Source organism: Trichosurus vulpecula, chromosome 5 (genome assembly GCF_011100635.1).
Source record: "Trichosurus vulpecula isolate mTriVul1 chromosome 5, mTriVul1.pri, whole genome shotgun sequence".
Lineage (NCBI taxonomy): Eukaryota > Metazoa > Chordata > Mammalia > Diprotodontia > Phalangeridae > Trichosurus > Trichosurus vulpecula.
This window is the reverse complement of record NC_050577.1, coordinates 69,132,357-69,151,332: the sequence shown is the minus strand read 5'-3', so window position 1 is coordinate 69,151,332 and position 18,976 is coordinate 69,132,357.

Here is an 18,976-nt window from a genome sequence, read left to right as displayed (position 1 = left end):
AAGTCGGTGTGATTTCAATCCCTTTGTTACATTTATGTAATGTGAATGTCTGTTCTTGCAATATGATATGAATGACTCGACAATTTTCTTTGCATATTTGGGTTTTCCCCCTGTAATTGGCTAACTAGCATGATTCCTTTTTTAAAAACCATACATGAAGGCTCATTATAAAATTCATTACTTTTAGATTTTTGTGGTTCTTTTAGTTATAGTACTGACTCTACGTTTATTTCTGCTATGTAAATCTCATTGAGAACAATATTGTTTTAGGATGTGGATAGTAAGATGGCACTCTTGTCCCTGATAGATTTAATTAGCCTGTTTCATAAACTCAGACTTTTTTTGTTGATGTTTTATTTATTCGTTGACCTAGATTTCTTCTTGACCTAGAACTTATATATATATATATATATATATGTATATATATATATATATATATATATATATATATGTATGTATGTATGTATCTTGGCGATTAAAAGCACTTCTTGTGTTGGTAAGAAAAATGGCATTTGTTTTCTTTGAGTTACTCAGTGTATTTCATTAAGCCTTGCTAGGTGATGTGGCCCTATTAGGTGTGGAACCTATGTGGGTGTGGATTGGTGACTGGGGTGGGGCCCAAGGTGGGGCTGGCTAAGGCGAGGTGTTAACTCCAGAGCCATGCCCTATTAGGTGTTAACCTAATCTATGTGGATGTGAACCTCCCAGGGTCCTAAGGGGAGGGGCCAACTCAAGAACCAATCACCAGAGCCTAAGCTCTGGTCATTCAGATGACAACACTTGATGATGTCAAAAACTCTAGAAGAAGAGAAAAGACAGCTTGAAGATTGATTTTCTGTTGGAGCCAGAGACAGCTACAGCCAAAGCTGAAGATAAAGCCGAAGCAGGAGCTGCAGTGGACCGAGGAGTCCACCTGTTATATTTTATAGTATGATCATGGGCAAGTCCTTTAACTTCTGAGCCTCAATTTCTCCATGTGTACAATGGGAATGATCACATCTGTAGAACTTACATCACTGAGTTACTTTAAGGATCAAATAAGATGTATGCAAAGCACTTAAATCTTTGAGAACTATATAAATATCAGCTATTATTAATAAGAACCTTTCTCCTCCAGCCAAAAGATTCTATTAATTTTTCCTAGGAAACACTGTACATAGTCCTACCTCAGTAGTTTTGCCCAAGCTTATTCATTCTTCTATAGGAATTTCTTCCTTCTACCTTACAACTTAAGCTGGAGATAGTTTCAATTCAATTCAATTAATATATACAAGAAATTGTGTTGGGAATATAAAACAAACAAAAGATAGCCCCTGCTTTCAAGGAGCTTATATTCTACTTTAATGAGTCAGGTCTAATGTATTTAAAGGGACACTGAATTTGGAATCAGAAGATGTAGGTCCAAATTCCAGCTCTCATCGCAATCTCAATGCCAATTTGTGTGACCTTAAAGCAAGTCTTGTCATCCCTGTGGGTCCCGGTTTTCTCACTGTAAAATGAGGGCTTTAGACTAATCAGAGGTGTCAAACTCATGGCCATGTAGCTAGTATGCCCTGAACCAGATTAAAATGTAATTGGAAAATGGTTAACAACAAAATAAAAATTCAATACGACATAGATGATGTTAATTTGTGGTTTTCTAAGCCAAAATGCAGGCTGGCAGGGATCCATTTCTAATGAAATTTGACACCCCTGGTATATGATCTCTAAAGTCCTTTCCATCTCCTGTATGGCACCAAAGTCCCATCACCTTCATGAAGATTTCTCTAACTGCTCAGCCCTCACTATTCATATTTTGCTCAGAACACTTGTAGTATCTTATTGTGTTTGTCATTATTTTCACAGTACTACCTTGTGTTCTTATCTTTTAAAAAAAAAAACATCTTTATGGCTTGGGTCCCCAGCTAGAAGAGAAGCACCTTGAATTGCCTTTTCATTCCCTTTCCATATATAACACCTATTACAGTGCTCTCAATGTAATGGTTAATCAGTAATTATTTAATGATGGTTTTCAGCATCCTACTTCCCTATCCTCCTTTGCCCTTCTCTTACCTCCTAGAAAATACTGGAGTACCCTTGCTGGGCTCTCCCTGTCTGAAATATATCATGCTCCAAAAGGTTTATTTACTTCTCTGACATCCCTCCCCTAACACAAAAAAATCTCCACCCCACAAGTGCTTTCCGTTCCCTCAGTTTTTATTATCCCTATTAGTAAGTACAATAATTTACTCTAATTTGTGAGTACTTAGTTGGCCTAACTCAACTGTGGGGTGTTTGCATTTATAAGAGGAATATTCAATAATCCAATGATTTTGAATTAGTGTAGTGTGTGGGGTGCTTCACTCCTCTCAAAAGAATAGGAGCCTGTGACTTGGTACCTCATTTCCAAGAAGTTTGTAATCCCTGAGATAATCTACAATCTACCATCTACCTAGCTGATTTAGAGGCTTTTCTCTTTGCTACGAAGTAGGGGACAGAGCCATAATGAGGTAGGTGGTCCAGCAGGTACAATGAGAAGTAATCTTTTCTGAAGAATGCTGGGCCCCCAATGCCCTTCAGGGTTCCCCAGTTCTCAACATAATAAATCACTTCCCTTTAGCCTGTGGTAAACAGCTCGGTTAGAGTCTTCCCTGCCTTTAGCAGGAATAGGGAAATACTGCTTATCCATTTGGCTAGAATGAGAAAATCCTATCTGAAGAGTTCTCAGGGGACAAAGAAAATGAGAATCCGGCTCATTGCTTATAGCTTCAGTGTCCTGAACTACCAGACAAAATTTTGAGAAATTTAAGAAAATGAATTCTTATATATTTCAAAGGGTTTTTTTTTTTAGCATTTACAATATTGTTGTTATATAAATTGTTCTCCTGGTTCTGCTCACTTCACTTTGTATCATTTCATACAAGTCTTCCCAGGTTTCCCTGAAACTGTTGCCTTCACTATTTTTTACAGCACAACAGTATTTCACCATATTCCTATACCATAATGCAGCCATTTCCCAATTTAAGAGCATTTCCTTAGTTTCAAGTCCTTTATTACGACAAAAAGAGTTACTATCATGGGTCTTTCCCTCATTCTTTGATATCTTTGGAGTATAGGAGGCTGATACTTAAATCTTATCAGAATATAAAGTTTGAAGGGCACTGTCTCTCTTAAAGTCTATGTCTTCTGGGCTTAGGTGCCTCCTCTTTTCAGTGTCCTGTGAAGAAACTGCCCTCATACTAGGCAGCTTTACTCAATGGACTCAGGACCTTAAAACCTCTCTAACTCATAAGGTTGCTTCCAAGCCTAGATATATTCATCCTCAAAGTTGATTCTTGGTCACACACCCAGGAAAGGAAATACAAGACACAAAGGGCAACCAGGGTTCCAGGTGTGAGCTTGCCTAATGGAGTCCTTCTTCTACTCTAACTACCACATTAGAGGTAAGGTAGGGAAAGGCCAGTCCATCCTTTTCTCCTCACTTTAAAAAAAATAGCATTAGATTTATAGATTTTTATTTATTATTATCTATAGATTTATAGTTATTTTGCTATATTATATTTATTATATCATATCATATATATCATATTAGATCATATCATATATCATATGCATTATTTTGCATATTAGAAAACTAGCATCCCCTCTTCCCCAAAGGTTAAATTACATGCCCAAGGTCTCATAGGCAATACATAAGAGAACTGAGTCTTCTGACCATGAATCCAAGACTGTTTCCACTTAGCTGTGCTACTTCTTTTATATTCCATAATGTTGAATATCAGTCAGGCCTCTGCCAACTAAGTTTTAAAAAAAGGGCTGTTTTTCTGAGTTGACTATTTCCTTTTTCTTAGTGATTTTGGTGGTAGTACCAGGTACACTGGGGAAATTTGCAGTGGGAGAATCCACTTTCCATGGCTCAAATGAAACATTACCACATACCATGCCAATTGTGATGCTATAGAAAAAGCAAACACAATAACATAGGGACAGAAGGAAACTACTCATATGACTTAAGTCTGTTCAGTTGGCTGCCCTGGTTTCACTCTGCATTGAGTAAAGGTTTCAGTTTCTGATTTTACTGTTTTTCACTGAAAGAGAAAAGAATTCACCTCTACATCACCAAGGTCAAGAATCCAGAGCCTCGTTTCTTTTTTTCTACTTTAAAAAGCTAACACTAGCATGTTGAGATATTTTTCCAATGTACGCGAGGTATTCTGTAGCTTCTTTCTCGCAGTAGTTTTAAAAAAAGGCACCAAAGTTCCATAGATACTGTCTCACTAATCACAGATATTAACGATGGAGTTACAAAGACAGTATAAAGTTAGATTGTTGTTGCTTGGAAAGGAAGCCTCACAGTGCAGTGAAAGTTTCATTAGTCTGAGAGTCAGGAAACAGCATTGCAATTGTGGGAAACTGCACACTCACTGACTCTCTCATCTCTAAAATGGACAATTGGGTTTGGGGGTGGGGTGGGCTAGAATTCTAAAGCCTCAAAGCTCCAAAGTTTTATCAGCTAGTGTTTATACGGTACCTTAAAGCTTGCAAAGCACTTTCAAAATATCTCATTTGACCAACCCTAGGAGGTAGGTGCTGCTATTATCCCAATTTTATAGATGAGAAAACTGAGACAAACCAGTTAAATTACTTGCCTAGCATCATACTGTAGTAAGTGTCTAAAGCTGATTCAAACTCAGGTCTTCCTGACCTGAGGTCCTGTATGCTATCTGACACAACCTAGCTGTACCATGAATCTCAGCTCAAGGAGAAAAATAGTGGATTCACCTGTTTTTTTAATTTTTTAATTATAAATGTAAGAAACGTCAACAATCATGGACAACCCAGGGAAAAAAGAATAGTAAAGGATATTATATATGTTGTAGGAGACTGGCCAATAAAGGCTTGACCTCCCAAGTATAATAAACATGGTCTGCCTGCCTCCAAACCTCATGGGGAGGCTTTGGTGAGCTCATTTATGGAAGTTTGTAAGGATGGGTAATGAAAGATTGCTGGTCATGGATGGGGGGTGGGGTGGGGGGGTGGGCGGGGAAGAGGGAGGAGAGATGGAACTCAGTCTTTTTTTCTTCCCTAATGTCCAGTAAGGAGAATAAGCTGCTCTGGGCCTCTGCTTAGGGAGGAGCCTTAGACCCTCTCAGCCAGGAGAAGGCATAATAGCCCCAACACATGGCCCTGCTGTTGTTGAGGGAGGTAGCAGCCAGCACCAGTGGGCTATCATCCAGTAGACCCAAAGCTGAAAGCACTTGGCTCTGCCATTTCCTTGGGTCTACTTGTAGCTTTTCTTTCCCATCTTGGGCAAGGAATATTGGAGATAGAATGGACTAGACTTCGACCTTAGGAGTTTTTGAAAGGTCGGGAAAGACCCAAGAAGTCTGGGAGCTGGTATCTACTGCATCCACCGAGAGGCTCGTGGAAGCTTGTGCCTCTTCTGGACACCTTTGAAGGAGCTGCTGGTAGGTACTCTCACTTCTGGCTCAAGCCTGTTTCTTCACTACCAGGTGATCAGACCATGAAGAGTCATACCTGTACAAGCTTTGAAGAGGAGAGCAGTGCCCTCTGTTGTATCATAGACTTCCAGAAGCCACTTCACCAAACCTTCCCATGTGGATTGGGAGCAGACCGGGCAAGCATGCTCTGAGAATAGTATGCCCATTGCCCAGGGTCCCCGTAGACAGAAAAACTATAACCTTCTGTTACATAGGGTTTTTGGAAAAAAAAATTATATAGATATATGTATACGTATATATATTAAGTTGAACAGGATAGTAACAAAACTGCTCTCCTTGTCAGTGTCCTTTTCTGATGTCCTTCTGCTCTCTTCTACGTTCATTTCTTCTCTTTGTTCTGTACAACCTTCTCATAAGAATAACAATGACTAACCCATATACTTACCTATATTTGCACTTACTATATTACTATATACACTATGCTAAGCATTTTACCAATATTATCTCGTTTAATCCTCACAACAACCCTGAGAGATAGGGCCTATTATTATCCCCATTTTATAGACAGGGAAATTGAGGGAAACAGTGCTCAGGTTACTTCAGCACTCTATCTACTGTGCCACCTAGCTGCCCCATTATTACATTATTATCCATCACCTCCCCCCACAATGACTATGTCTATAATGTATGTTTCTTTCTGTATTTCTAGCCCATCCTGTCTCTACCAAGAGGTAGAGGGCATGCTTCATCCTCAGTTTTCTGAAGTCATGCTTGGTCACTGCACTGATGTGCCAGCTTTTACAGTTTTAAATTATTGCTACTCATCTCCAATGTTTGACTCATACCTCACAGTATTGTGAAGAAAGTGCTTTGTAATGCCTAAAAATTATATCAGTGTGAGCTGTATGCATGTATTGAACATGAACAGTGAACAGTAGAGTCAGTGCTCCTGGACAGTGAGTAAATTCCCTTTGTCCTGCCTCCTCATTGGCCTTGGACCATAACTTACATAATTAATGACTTGACATCTCAGAAAAAGTCTTAAGTTGTCTTGTCCATTGTGATCCCTTGGGTTTTGCTTTTAAAAAGTGGATATTGGGCCTGGGAATCCCCTTGAAAACCATATGCACAGAGGAGCCACTGTCATTTGGAGACCTGAGAGAATGAACTGGACCCAGAGGCAGAGAAGTAGGCCCACAGAGAGGAGACCAGCCGCATGGATACGGAGAAATATCTGTGCAATGATAGCCTCTATAGAGAGACACATTCACCTAATTGCTAGGGCCAAATGGAGACACAGAGAGATTCTATGCCTGAATAAAAAATGGCAAGAGAGAAAGATAGAGACTTCCTGCCTCAGATCTGGAGAGGCCTGAAGGCTCTCCTTCAAAAGACCAGCTCAGCAAAGAGTGATCGCAAAAGGAACCCAGGCCTCTCTTTTCACTACTCTGAAGTTCCGTGGACTGCTAGGGAATAACACTTTTCCAAAAGAAGAGAGTATTCCTGACTGTCAGGGGATTAGGTATGAACCTATTCTGAATTCTCTGTTGGGTCAAATAAAATTGTTCTATATTTGATACCTTATTAGCCTGAATGCTTTTAGGGGAGCTGAGAGCTCTCTTAAGAAGAAACAGAGCTAAATTCTCCTCTTTCCAGGGAAAACCAAAGCATAGACATGAGCCAAAGGGAGGCTGCAATAGCCTCCTAAATGTCAGGGCATAGAGTACAATTACCACACTAGTTTCATGTATTTTCACACCAGACAAGAAGTGAAATAACACTAATACTATTTATCCAACTATCTTGAGGTATAGAATTTATTAGTCTCTGAGTGTCTTTTTTTAAAAATAATTAACAAGGCTAATCTATGGGAAAGTATAATTCCCAAATGTAGTCCTGATTTTTTTTAAAGCCTTATTTGGACTTTTTTTTTCTTTTGCTTTTTTAAAATTTGGGGGTAATAGGGGAAGGTGTAATTGACAGAATTCCCAAAAAGAAAAGAAAAGGAAAAAAGAAGCAATGATTAATTTTTTGAAATGTACAGAAGACAACAGAAGGAAGGTCAGAAGGAATCACAGACAAGCAGGATAACTGAAAGTTGCTTTTCACTGTATAATGGATTAATAAATAATATTAGTTAATTAATAGAACTCTTCCACCTCTACAAGGAAGATGAAATACAGAATAGCAGGCTACTTTCATTTATTTATTTATTTGTTTGTTTGTTTGTTTGTTTTTGCTTAGCTTTATCTAGATCTGAAAAGGGTACATTGAGGTTTCTCCATTATTACATTTTACTATGTTTCTTTGTAACTCATTTAGCTTTTCCTTTAAGTATTTAGACACTGACTCTCTCTCTCTATATATATATATATACACACACATATGTATGTATATATGTATGTGTATATATCTTATTTTTATATATATGTATACACATATATGTTTATAGCATTATTTCGTTGTCTATGGCTCTTATCAGCATAAGGTAGTTTCATTGCTTATTTAAGTCTTTTTTTGTCTGGTTTTTGTCTTTTTGGTTTTTTGGTTATTTGGTTTTTGCTATTGCCTTGTCTGAGATCAACATAGCCCCTTCTAACCCCTTCCTTCCCCCACCCCCACTTTGTGTTTAAAAAGACTGTAAAGGCAGCCACTGAAAACAAGGTATTTCAGCTATTTCACAGTTCTACTTGGGGTCATTCCTATTTAATTGTATCTGGAGAAATAGAAGCTGAGGTACCTCTTTCCTAGTGCCATATAAGTAGTCTAGATACATGCTAATAAGTAGAACATTGCTGTTTAGTTTTTGGTGCATGCCAATGCCGGTTTGCACAATTTATAGAGGGGGTTCTTGTGTTTTAACATATTTTTATTTATTTCATTAAATATTTCATAATTATGTTAAAAAGTGTAACATTTGTTTAAAAAAATTGACTTTCAAATTCTCTCCCCCACCTCCTGCCAGTCCCCCAGCCCTTGAGAAGGCAGGCAATATGATATGTGAAGCCAGGCAAAACATGTTTTTGTAATAACCATGTTGCAAAAGAAAACACACATACATAAACAAAACCCCCAAGAAGAATAAAGTGAAAAAAGTATGCTTAAATCTACACTGAGAGTTCATCAGTTCTCTCTAGCATTTTTCATCATGGGTCCTTTGGAACTGTCTTGAATCATTGTCTTGATCAGAGGAGCTAAGTTTTTTACAGTTGACCCCATTATAATATTCCTGTTACTATATACAGTGGTCTTCTGTTCTGCTGATTTTGCATGAGTTCATATAAGTCTTCCCAGGTTTTTCTAAAACCATCCTGCTTATCATTTTTTATAGTACAATACTTTTCCATCATAATTTATTCAGCCATTCCCCAACTGGGGAAATTGTCCCCTCAATTTCCAATTCTTTGCTACCACAAAAAGAGTTGCTATAAATGTTTTTTGTTTGCATATGTCCTTTTCATTTTCTTTGATCTCTTTGGGGTACAGACCTACCTAGTGGTTGCTGGATCAAAGGGTGTGCACAGTTTTGTAGCCCTTTGGACATAGTTCCAAATTGTTCTGCAGAATGGTTGGACTTGGTTACAACTCCACCAACAGTGCGAATTAGTGTCCTAATTTTTCTCTATCCCTTCCAGCCCAATTGATCTCCCTACACAGAGCCAGTTGGGAGAATTTTCCTTTTCTGTCATGCTAGCCAATCTGATGGGTGTGAGATGGTTAATTTATGGAGTTTTTCAGAATCATCTGTGTAACCTTATTCCACCCAAGCCTGAGGTGGTTTCCTGAGGAATGGTTCAGTGGTACTTGAAAGTGTCTTGTGGAGGGGAGGAGAGTTGAGATGTAACTCCTGATTGACAGACATCTAAGCCCTCCCAGCTGCATTCCTGCATGAACAGAGAGACTTTTTTGGATAAGGAGAGGCTCAGAAGGAATTGGAGATTGACAGTGAGAGGCAAGCTTGACTTTGTAGCTGGCAGACATGTGGGAAAGCTATCCCCCAACATGATCATTTACTTCAAGTTGCTGAAACTCTAGTGACCACTAAGAGAGAATCCTTCCCACCCATCACGGTTCTATTTCAGCTGAGCTGTTATTGTCTTGCTACCCAAGGACTCACTTTTGTGTATTCATTTGCCTATTTTATAAAGTCTCTGATTTCTGGATTCTGTTTAATGTTTTCTGTGATAAAGAGATTTGCTAGTTTTCTGTCATTGTCTTTCAGGTAACCAGCCTTTGATAGGAGGGAGCTAAGCTAGTGAGAGTAATCTAAGTGTTACCTTCCCCTTTAGAGCAATCAGGGAAAGTACCTTTTATTCTGAACCTCTAAAAGAGAAAGCATGATGCCCTTAGAAATATTTGAGGCATGGCAGATATATATAATTCTCTCAGAAATAGAAGAATGAAGGAATGGTCACCCACTCGTAGCTGTGCTCGATCCTACCTGCCCCACCTCCACTAGGCTGTTCAATCTCCTATTTTCCACAAAAATGGAAATCAAAGTCTCACTTTTAAGACTTGACAGGGCTTTCCAGATCTCAGGCCAGATATCTATCTCTCCATGGCACGAGTGCCAGCCATGCTTATATTAGAAGCGTTCATATGTGGGTTAGGAAAACAGATCCATAGTCTGACTTCACTTATTTTTAAGGAGGTTTTTGTTTTTGTTTTAGAATGGGTTGATCATTATATCATCATTCTAAAGAAATTTTCTTTTCTTTTTGTTTTCTTTTTAATTAAATTTTTTTTCAATTAACAAGCATTTCTTTTTCTCTCCTTCTCACTTTCCTCACCCCCTTCACTAAAAAAGAAAAAGAAAAAGAAAATCCTTGTAACCAATATGCAGAGTCAAGCAAAACAAATTCCCACATTGGCCATGTCCAAAATTTTATGTCTTTTATTCCATTATCTCTCTGTCAAGAGGTGGGTAGCATTCTTCATCTTTGGGCCTTTGCAATTATGGCTGGTCATATTAATCATTGTATTGGTCTGAGCTCTTAAGTCTTTTCAAATTAATCATTTGGGGAAACCTGTTTCCTATGTACTATTAGTTTCCTGGTTTCTTAGAGGAGTCAGAGGCCAGCAAAGGATAATCTCAGTTTACTTGTGGCTAGTTTAGTTGCGGTTAGTTTATCATTTTTTAAAAAATCATCTCAAAGGAAAGAAATGTTTGATTAGCCTTAAAAAAACAATTAACAGAGTACCACCTGAGGTTCCCTCCCACGTTTTTAGAGATGTTAAATACTTCAGACCACTCATTCAAATGGGGATGGAAGGGTGATGGTGACTTTTTTACAAGTAAAGGACTGATAATGCAGTCACACTTGACCACCCTCCACTGAGCCAGTTGGGAGAATTTTCAAGATGTCAGGCCACCAGGCAGCTGGAGGGCTGAGAATGTGCAGAGGCTGACAGGGAGGGGCTGGTACCTGTGCTGTTGGTGGTGGTAATGGTAGGCCAGTGTTATTACTTTCTGTCCATTACATATGTAAAAAGTACAGGTTACCCAATGGGTCAGAGACCAAGTGTTGTACTATATTGTCTTTAGGAAATAGTCCCAATAGCATTTGCTGACATAGTCACCCTTAGACTGAGAAACGCTGAACTAGAAGTTTTTATTTGTCAAGGGGAAGAAGGTGGAACAGAGAAGTAATTGGAGTTTTGGTTTCTGTTTGACAGTGTGGTCCAAGGTCTAGGGTTTGTGGAAGTGATGGTGTATAGTAAGGTAACACAAAGGCAGATCCTTTTATTATACAGTGTCCAAAAAAAAGTTTTAATACTCAAATGGCTCTGTGATCTCATCAGTGTGGATGATCCCTCCCACAATGAATCTTACCACCTATTCATGCTTACCAGTCCTGTTCAACTTTTGTCCATGTCCTCATGTAAGTTCACCACGGCATTCTACCCAACCTACCAGAGGCCTTTGTTGGTTTTTGTTATAGCCTCGTGAGGATACCAGTGGCACATAAGCTGTCCATCATTTATCTTTGCCGCTTATCACATGACCAGCTGATTTCTCTTTTCTGGTCATATGTTCCTTTGATGACACCCCTTACTTCAGTCCTCCTTTGTAAAAGTCCTTGTTTCTAATGTATGAGGTCATATGACATAGTGAATAGTGACTAATATGGAAATGCTTTACATGATTGTACATGTATGACCTAGATCTGATTGCTTCCCATCCTAGGGAAGAGGGAGGGAATGATAGAATTGGGAACTCAAAACATTTTTTTAAAAGTTTAAAAATAGATTTAACATACAATTGGAGGACATAAATATATTTTTTTAAAAGAGAGAGAGAAGCATCAAGGAGATCTGGGTTTAAGCCAGGGATGTCCTGGAGCCACCTCAACTCAAGAGCTGATTGCTATATTTGCAGCATGGGCATTTATATCTTGGGCAAATGAGACAAATCAGGGCTTGATTCATTGTTTTGGTGATTGTCTAGATTTAAGAAAGTAAGGGAGAAAATGGTAATAATACAAATCAACTTAAAAATGTAATCCTAGGTATATTTTGGCCCCACCCCCCACCGCCCAGAGAGCTGATTGTTAAACTTCATCAGCACCTCCCGGGTTCCTGTTTCACCTCTGACACATACTACTTGTGTGATCTTGAGCGAAGTGACTTCTTAGGAAGCTCTCTAAGATTACAGGTTGCAGAACACTGAGTAATATGCAGTGGCAGAAGGAGTTCTTCATACGGGTGAAATCACAGCTCCTGTTCCCCTCCCCCCCCTCCAAAAAAGGTGCAATATAGACAGAAAAGAGAACACTGACACTGTTTATAATGATTTCATATAGAAGTTTAACTGCTATGAACCAACTGCTCTTATTAGGTGACTAGAAGAGCTTACAAAGCACTTATTCAGCAAAGCAGATTTACTTGCTAAGCAGAGAAATATGGCAGGCAAGGGAGACACTGGTTTAGGAAAAAAAAAAGAAAAACTTGGTTGTAACACCTTATGGGGAAGAATGATGGAGAGTTATGAGCTGTTGCCCCTCTAAAATAGCAAGAGAATGTAGAGGATGAGACCACTTTAAGGAAGACTTGGTAGAACCAACTAATTAAAGTCAGCCTGAGGCCATTTTCAGGATGAGAGTGGAAGGACAATAAAACAATATAAGATAGAAACAATTTTCAAAGATTTTTAGAACAAACTCTCTTTACCAAAAGGACAGTGGAGCCACCATATTTGTTCTCCAACATCTTCATCCTGGGTGTCATTAGATAGGAAATAGAAATTACATGGAATGTAAAAATGTGAAAAGCAGCTAGACTAGACCAAGTGTAGACAGACAGATCTATATCTACATCTATAATTATATATCTATGCCTATAAATATTTATACCTATTTATATAAGACCCTGCTAGACCCATACCCCAAAGAGACCAAATAAAGAGGAAAAGGACCTCACAAAACTTACACAAAACTATTTATAGCAGCTCTTCTAGCTCAAACTAGAAAGTGGACTGAAATGAGAACTGGAAACTAAGGGCTCTCTGTAAATTGAGGAATGGATAAATAAATGATGATGTATTGATGTAATGGAATATTATTGTGCTGTAAGAAATGGCAAAATAAATAATTTCAGAGAAACCTAAGAAGACTTTTATGAGTTGATGTGGAATGAGCAGAACCAGGAACATGATTTATATTACACAATAACAACAATGTTGGAAAAATAAACAGTTTTGAAAAACTGAGGAACTCTAATGGATACATTGACCAACCATGCTTCTAGGTGATTGATGATATAGAATGCTACTCACCTCTGGTCAGAGAGTTGATGGACTAACTATGCAGAGTAAGACACTTATTTTTGGGTGTGGCCAATAAGAGAATTTGTTTTGTATGACTATGCCTATTTGTTACAAGGATTTTGTTTTTGTTTTTCCTGGAGGGGATGACGGTAGAGAAAATAAATGCTTAGTAATTGGAAATAATTAGTTTAACAAGAAGCAAAGGAATACTCATCATTGGAGTTCTTCAAATGGAGGTTGGGTGCCAACTCATTAATAATAGAAGGGATTCCTGACCAGGTGCAGGTTGTATTTAGACTTAGAGATCCCTTTCAACTTTGGGATTCTGCGATTTAGGAACACTAGGGATAAATCTCTTACTTACCAATCATCTACCTGAGTGGCTGCAGAAACTCCCCATCCCTCCCCACTGCTTTTGGTGATTTCCCTTTCCTTTCCCTTCCCCAGCAGAAGTACCAGTGCTGTACTTCTCTTCCCCCAACATTGATTCCTTATTCTCACTTCTCTATATCAAGATCTGTAGGGGGGGTTAAGTGGAGGGAAGGAGCTTGTAGAGATGGAGGAGGGAAGAAAGATAAAGTCTTTCCCTCCCCATCAACTAGCACTTGTTTGTGAAGCTAAATAGGGAAGAAGAAAAAGGCCATCCCCAAGGCAGGTGTACTTTGGAGAGGGCAGAGTGATAGACAGTGGGACAGGGTGTAATAGGAGGTGTATATCCATGGTATCCCAAATTGGTTATCTTTGAATGCAATTTCCCATAGGAAAAAAATTGTTATGCTTGATACTTAGGTTCTTTACAACCCTCTCTGTTATGACACTGCAGGTACATTGCAAATTAATTAGATCATCTGGGTTCTGATCTAGAAACAGAACCATTAGGTGTAATTATTTCTGTAATAACGGTGATAATGAAGTTTGTTAGGAGGTAGTATGAGGGCTTTGGAAAGAACATGGGAATTGGAGTCTTGAGCACCTGGGTACAAATCTAATGTGATTTACTAGCTTGAGTGACCTTAGGCAAGATTATTTAACCTCTCTCTGGGTTGCAGATTCTGTATCTGTACAATGAAGGGGCCTGACCAAATGACCTCCAATGTCTCTTCAGCTCTATGATCATGTGATGATGAGTTTCAAACAAATGAACTTTGGGAGCATGATTCTCTGCTCCTAAGTTGGGGAGTTCTGGATCAGTCTGCAGTCAATTGGTTGCTCTCCCCTTTGAAAGCAAATTCTGGCTGCTTCAGGTAAACCATTCTGAACATTTGTCATTTCACCTTCATTCACACCCCTCTTTCCGTACAGTCTCAATTTGCTCATTTATCACTTTGTTGACACAGACACATAGTAGGTGATTAATACATGAATGAAGTTTCACCTAGACTATTGCAGTAACCTTTTGATTGATCTCCCTGACTGAAAGTCTCTTCTCATTCCAATCTAACCTTTACTCAGTTGTCAAAATGATTTTTCCTCAAGGATAGGTCGGGCCATGTAACCTTTTGCCCTACTCAATAGACTCCAGTATTTCCCTGGAGTCAGGAAGACTTATCTCCCTGAGTTCAAATCTGGCCTCAGACACTTAGTAGCTATCTGTGATCTTGGGCAAGTCACTTAGCCCTGCTTGCCTCAGTTTCTTCATCTGTAAAATGAGCTGGAAAAGGAAATGGCAAACCACTAATGACTGAACAACATAAAAACAGATGCGTAGCATTTAAAGCTCTTCACAATTTGTCTCCTTCCTACTTTTACAGTCTTTGAGCTTCCTCCTCTCCCACGAACTCTGCAGATACTTCACCTCCCGCCTTTGCACTGACTAGCTGGCTGTTTTACTTAGACCGCTCTCCCTCTTCCCTGCTCCTTTTCACTTCCCTGGCTCCTTCAAGTCTGAGTTCAAATCCTGCTTTCCTCAGTAGTCCCAGCTGCTCCTGACTTTCTGAGTTTACCCTGTTTGTATCTTGTATTTCTGTAGCAAGTTAGTCGTCGTTGTTTTCCCCTTAAGGATGTGGACTCCCTGAGAGCAGGGACCCTTAGGATCTCTCTTTGTAGCCCCGTGCCTGGCACCTAAAACCTCTTGTCAGCATTGTCACTAATAATTAAGTGTGCAGGTCTGTGCTAATCGCTGCAGATAACCCCACCTAAAAAGAGTCACAAACCAGTCCCTGCTCTCCAAGATTTTTACAGGCTAATGGGGAAGACAATATACAAACAATTATGATATGTGTGGTTGTGTGGTTTTGTGTGTGTGTGTGTTTGTGTACATTGTAAATGGAATGTGATCTCAGAAGGAAAGGGCAGGGGTGGAGGTGGGATAGGCCACAAAACCTTCTATAAGAAGATAGGATTTGGACTGAGTCTTGAAGAAATGAAAGCAGGAGGTGGAGGTACAAGTTAGTGACTTTACAGCTGTACCCCAGCCATTTTATAAGTTACCTAAGGCAGAGGTGCCCCTGTTCCTTCCGCCCCTCATGTTCTGTACATAGTAGATGATTGATAAATGCTTATTGAATTGATTTGAACGTGCTGCATCCTTGATGGGTGGTGGGGGTGGGGGGAGGAAAAATGAGCACCATGTTTCAGGGTCGAGGTATCGAGGAGTCAGAATTTATGGAGAGGGTTAACCGTCTCCCTAGCCTCAGTCACCAGTGTGGTTCTGGTCAAATCTATCCCTCAGTTATTCATTTGAGCTGGCCTCTCTCCACAATAGACCAGAGGCCTTGAATTGGCCTCTAAACACCCCCAGGCCCACGCCACCCTTGTCAGGACACCAATTATTACTTCGGATGCAGGATGGTAGAATGCAAAGACCCCTGGACCCAGGAGGCAGGGGTGGCTGCAGAGAGGGTGCTGAATTTGAAGTTACAGGATCGACGTTGAAATCCAAGCACTGCCACTTACTACCCGAGCGACCTTGAGCAAGTCATTTACTATTCTGTGCCTTAGTTGCCTCATCTGTGAGATGGGAGGGGTTGGATTAGATGGCTTCTAAATCCTAGATGTAGTTTGATTTCTGACTTTGCCACTGGGCAAATCGCTTAATTCTCAGACCCTTCAATAAGCTTTTTCACTTTGTGAAATGTAGATGATAATATGTAAATTGCTGACTTCACAGGGCTCTGGCATTAAGGTTTGCAAAGTTAAGGTTGCCACCTGGTGAGGTGGGTGGGACAAGTGTTATCCAAATGTTTAGATAAGGAAACTGAAGCTCAGAGATTTGTCCACAGTCACACAGCTGTTATCTGAGTCAGGAACAGAGTCTAGGCCCCTTACTCCAAGGTCAGCTGCACTCTTTTCTTGATACTTACCATACAGCATTCACTTTGTAGTATGATTTCCCAGTACAGCCTTTCACAAAGATAGGGCCACGGCTACTGGAGCTTTGTCTAGGGCATTGAAAACCTCTATTCTTTCCAAGGATAGAAAGAACTGGGCTTTGCAACTGGTTAGCAAGAATAAGCAACCATACCCCATACCCTAGGTGACCTCTGCCTACCTTTCCCATTCTCTCTACCCTAGGGCCTTCGGCGTCCCATGGTCCTCCCACACCCACCATGTTCCCTCACCCAACTAAATTCTTTAAAAGTTGGCTTTTCATGTTGCTTGCCCTGGCCCTAGAATTTCTAACTATGATTCTAACTCTTAGTTAATAATTTCAATGATTTTTCTATTGCAGGTGGAAGGTGGGGAGTATAAACTCTGCAAAGCCCAAACTGCTAAATAGAGCATGTACCTAACAGCAATCTGCTGAATAAGCAACTTTCAGTATTTGCAAAGTGTTTATTAATGTTCCTTGGAGGTTGTTTATTATGATTACATGATCCCAGTCATAACCTACTTGATTGTAGAGCAGAGAGAAGTTATATTTATCCAAGGTCATACAGAAAAAGATTGTGAAAGCCCTCCCCTCCCACTTTTTACCTCAGTCTTACATCAATGAAAAAGGCTTCATTTAGTGTCTTATCTTTAAAAAAATGTTTTGCTCTCTTTTGTTTTTACATCTTCATCTTCCAGTATCTCCACCCTAACCTCTATCCTCCTTTCACCATCCCCCTTGCCTCCAATTAAAGAGTTACCACCATCCCAGGTAACAAAGAACAAAAAAAGGGGAAGATTAAAATCAGCAAAACCAAGACATCAAGTGTCTGGATCAAAATCAAGACATCTTGTGGTGTATGAAATACCCCACACCCTTAATCCTTGAGTCAGTAGGTCAGCCAATCAGCCCACAAGCATTTATTTAACACTTACTTACTAAGTGCCAGGCACTGTGCTAAGCGGTAAGGCTACAAGAAGGCAAAAACATGGTCACTGCCCTTAAGGAGATCACATTCTGATGGGGGACGCAACATGCAAACGATTATGAACATACGAGATATATACAGAATAAATGGGAAGTCGTGTCAGAGGAGTTTGGCGACCAGGAAAGGCCTCCTGCAGAAGGTGCTGAGTCGAGCCTTGAAGAAAACCCAGGAAGCCTCTGCAAAGAAGGGAATGGGATACATTCTTTTTTTCTATTTTGAGCTCCATTAAATTTCAAGTTAGATTCGCAGATCCTTTTACCTAGCCAGTCACAAGTCAAATGTTACCGGTGTTGCTAAGGTAAGGGATCCTATTCGGTGTTTTGAAATTGGGGGAGGAAGGGCTGGATCAATCAACGTTTATGGTACAACACACCGAAAGTCCAGGCCGCTGTTGCCTGTCAGTGGGAACAGACAGGCAGTGCCCCAAAGCCCTTTCACCGAGACAGGGCAGAAAGAATGAACGTGTAAATGCAGTCTCTGCTCAACTTTCCACTGCCCGCCCCCTCCCTCTGCGAAATCCCTCAATTCTCACAACATTCTCACAGCATTTTCTATTTAAAAAGCAAAATATTGTCAAGAGCTTTCAACCTTTCTACCAAGCATCACAAGCAATCCTCAAACCACAGATGTTAAGAATTTCGGTCCTAATTAAAGTCTCCCAAATAATTTCGATTCCAATTATTGGTGCAAGCTCCGCAGGATCTAGTTAAGCTTAACAAGGGGTGAAGTTGGTCACCAGCTTCCGGGCTGGCTCCTGTGCTCATCTGCTGCCGTATACACAGAGTTACTGAGAAAATGACCATTAATACAAATTGCCGCATTCCTTAAGTGGGAAGACGGGACGTGGAAAGCCCAGGTTACTGGCAATTAGCTCAGTAAAAGAGGTCCGGGGGCCAAGAGTGGCTCAGCCGCGGGCCCGACCCAGGAATGGAGCCGCTGCCAGCGGAAAGGGAGGAGGGAGGAGGGGGGAATAGTGGTGAAACCTTCAGGGGTAAGGGAGTGAGCAGGCCGTTCCCAGCAGTGAGGAACTCAGTTGAGGGTGGAGTTCAACTGTCTTCCCAGCACTGTTAGACAGGCTGTTAATAACATCAGTCCTCCAGGGTCCTTCCGCAGGGGACTAGTGAGATATCAGAGGATGTTAGATTACTGTTTAGAGAGTCCACCCCTTTCACTTTACAAAAGGGGAAATGGAGTACTTGTCCATGGTCTATCACAAACAGTAGCAGAGCTGGGATTTGGACCTCCTACCTCTGTCTCCAAATACAGTAGTCGGAGGCAATGTGGTACCTGAGGAAGACCCTTGACTGCAGTCTGAGGACCTAGGCTCAAATCCCTCACTGACACTTAGCGTACCTAGGAGACACTGAGCAAGCCTCTTAACGTGCCTGGTGAACCTCAGTTTTCTCATGCTCAAAGTGAGGGAGCTGGGCCTTAACCGTTCCTTCCTAGATCTAGAATGTAAGCTTCTGGAG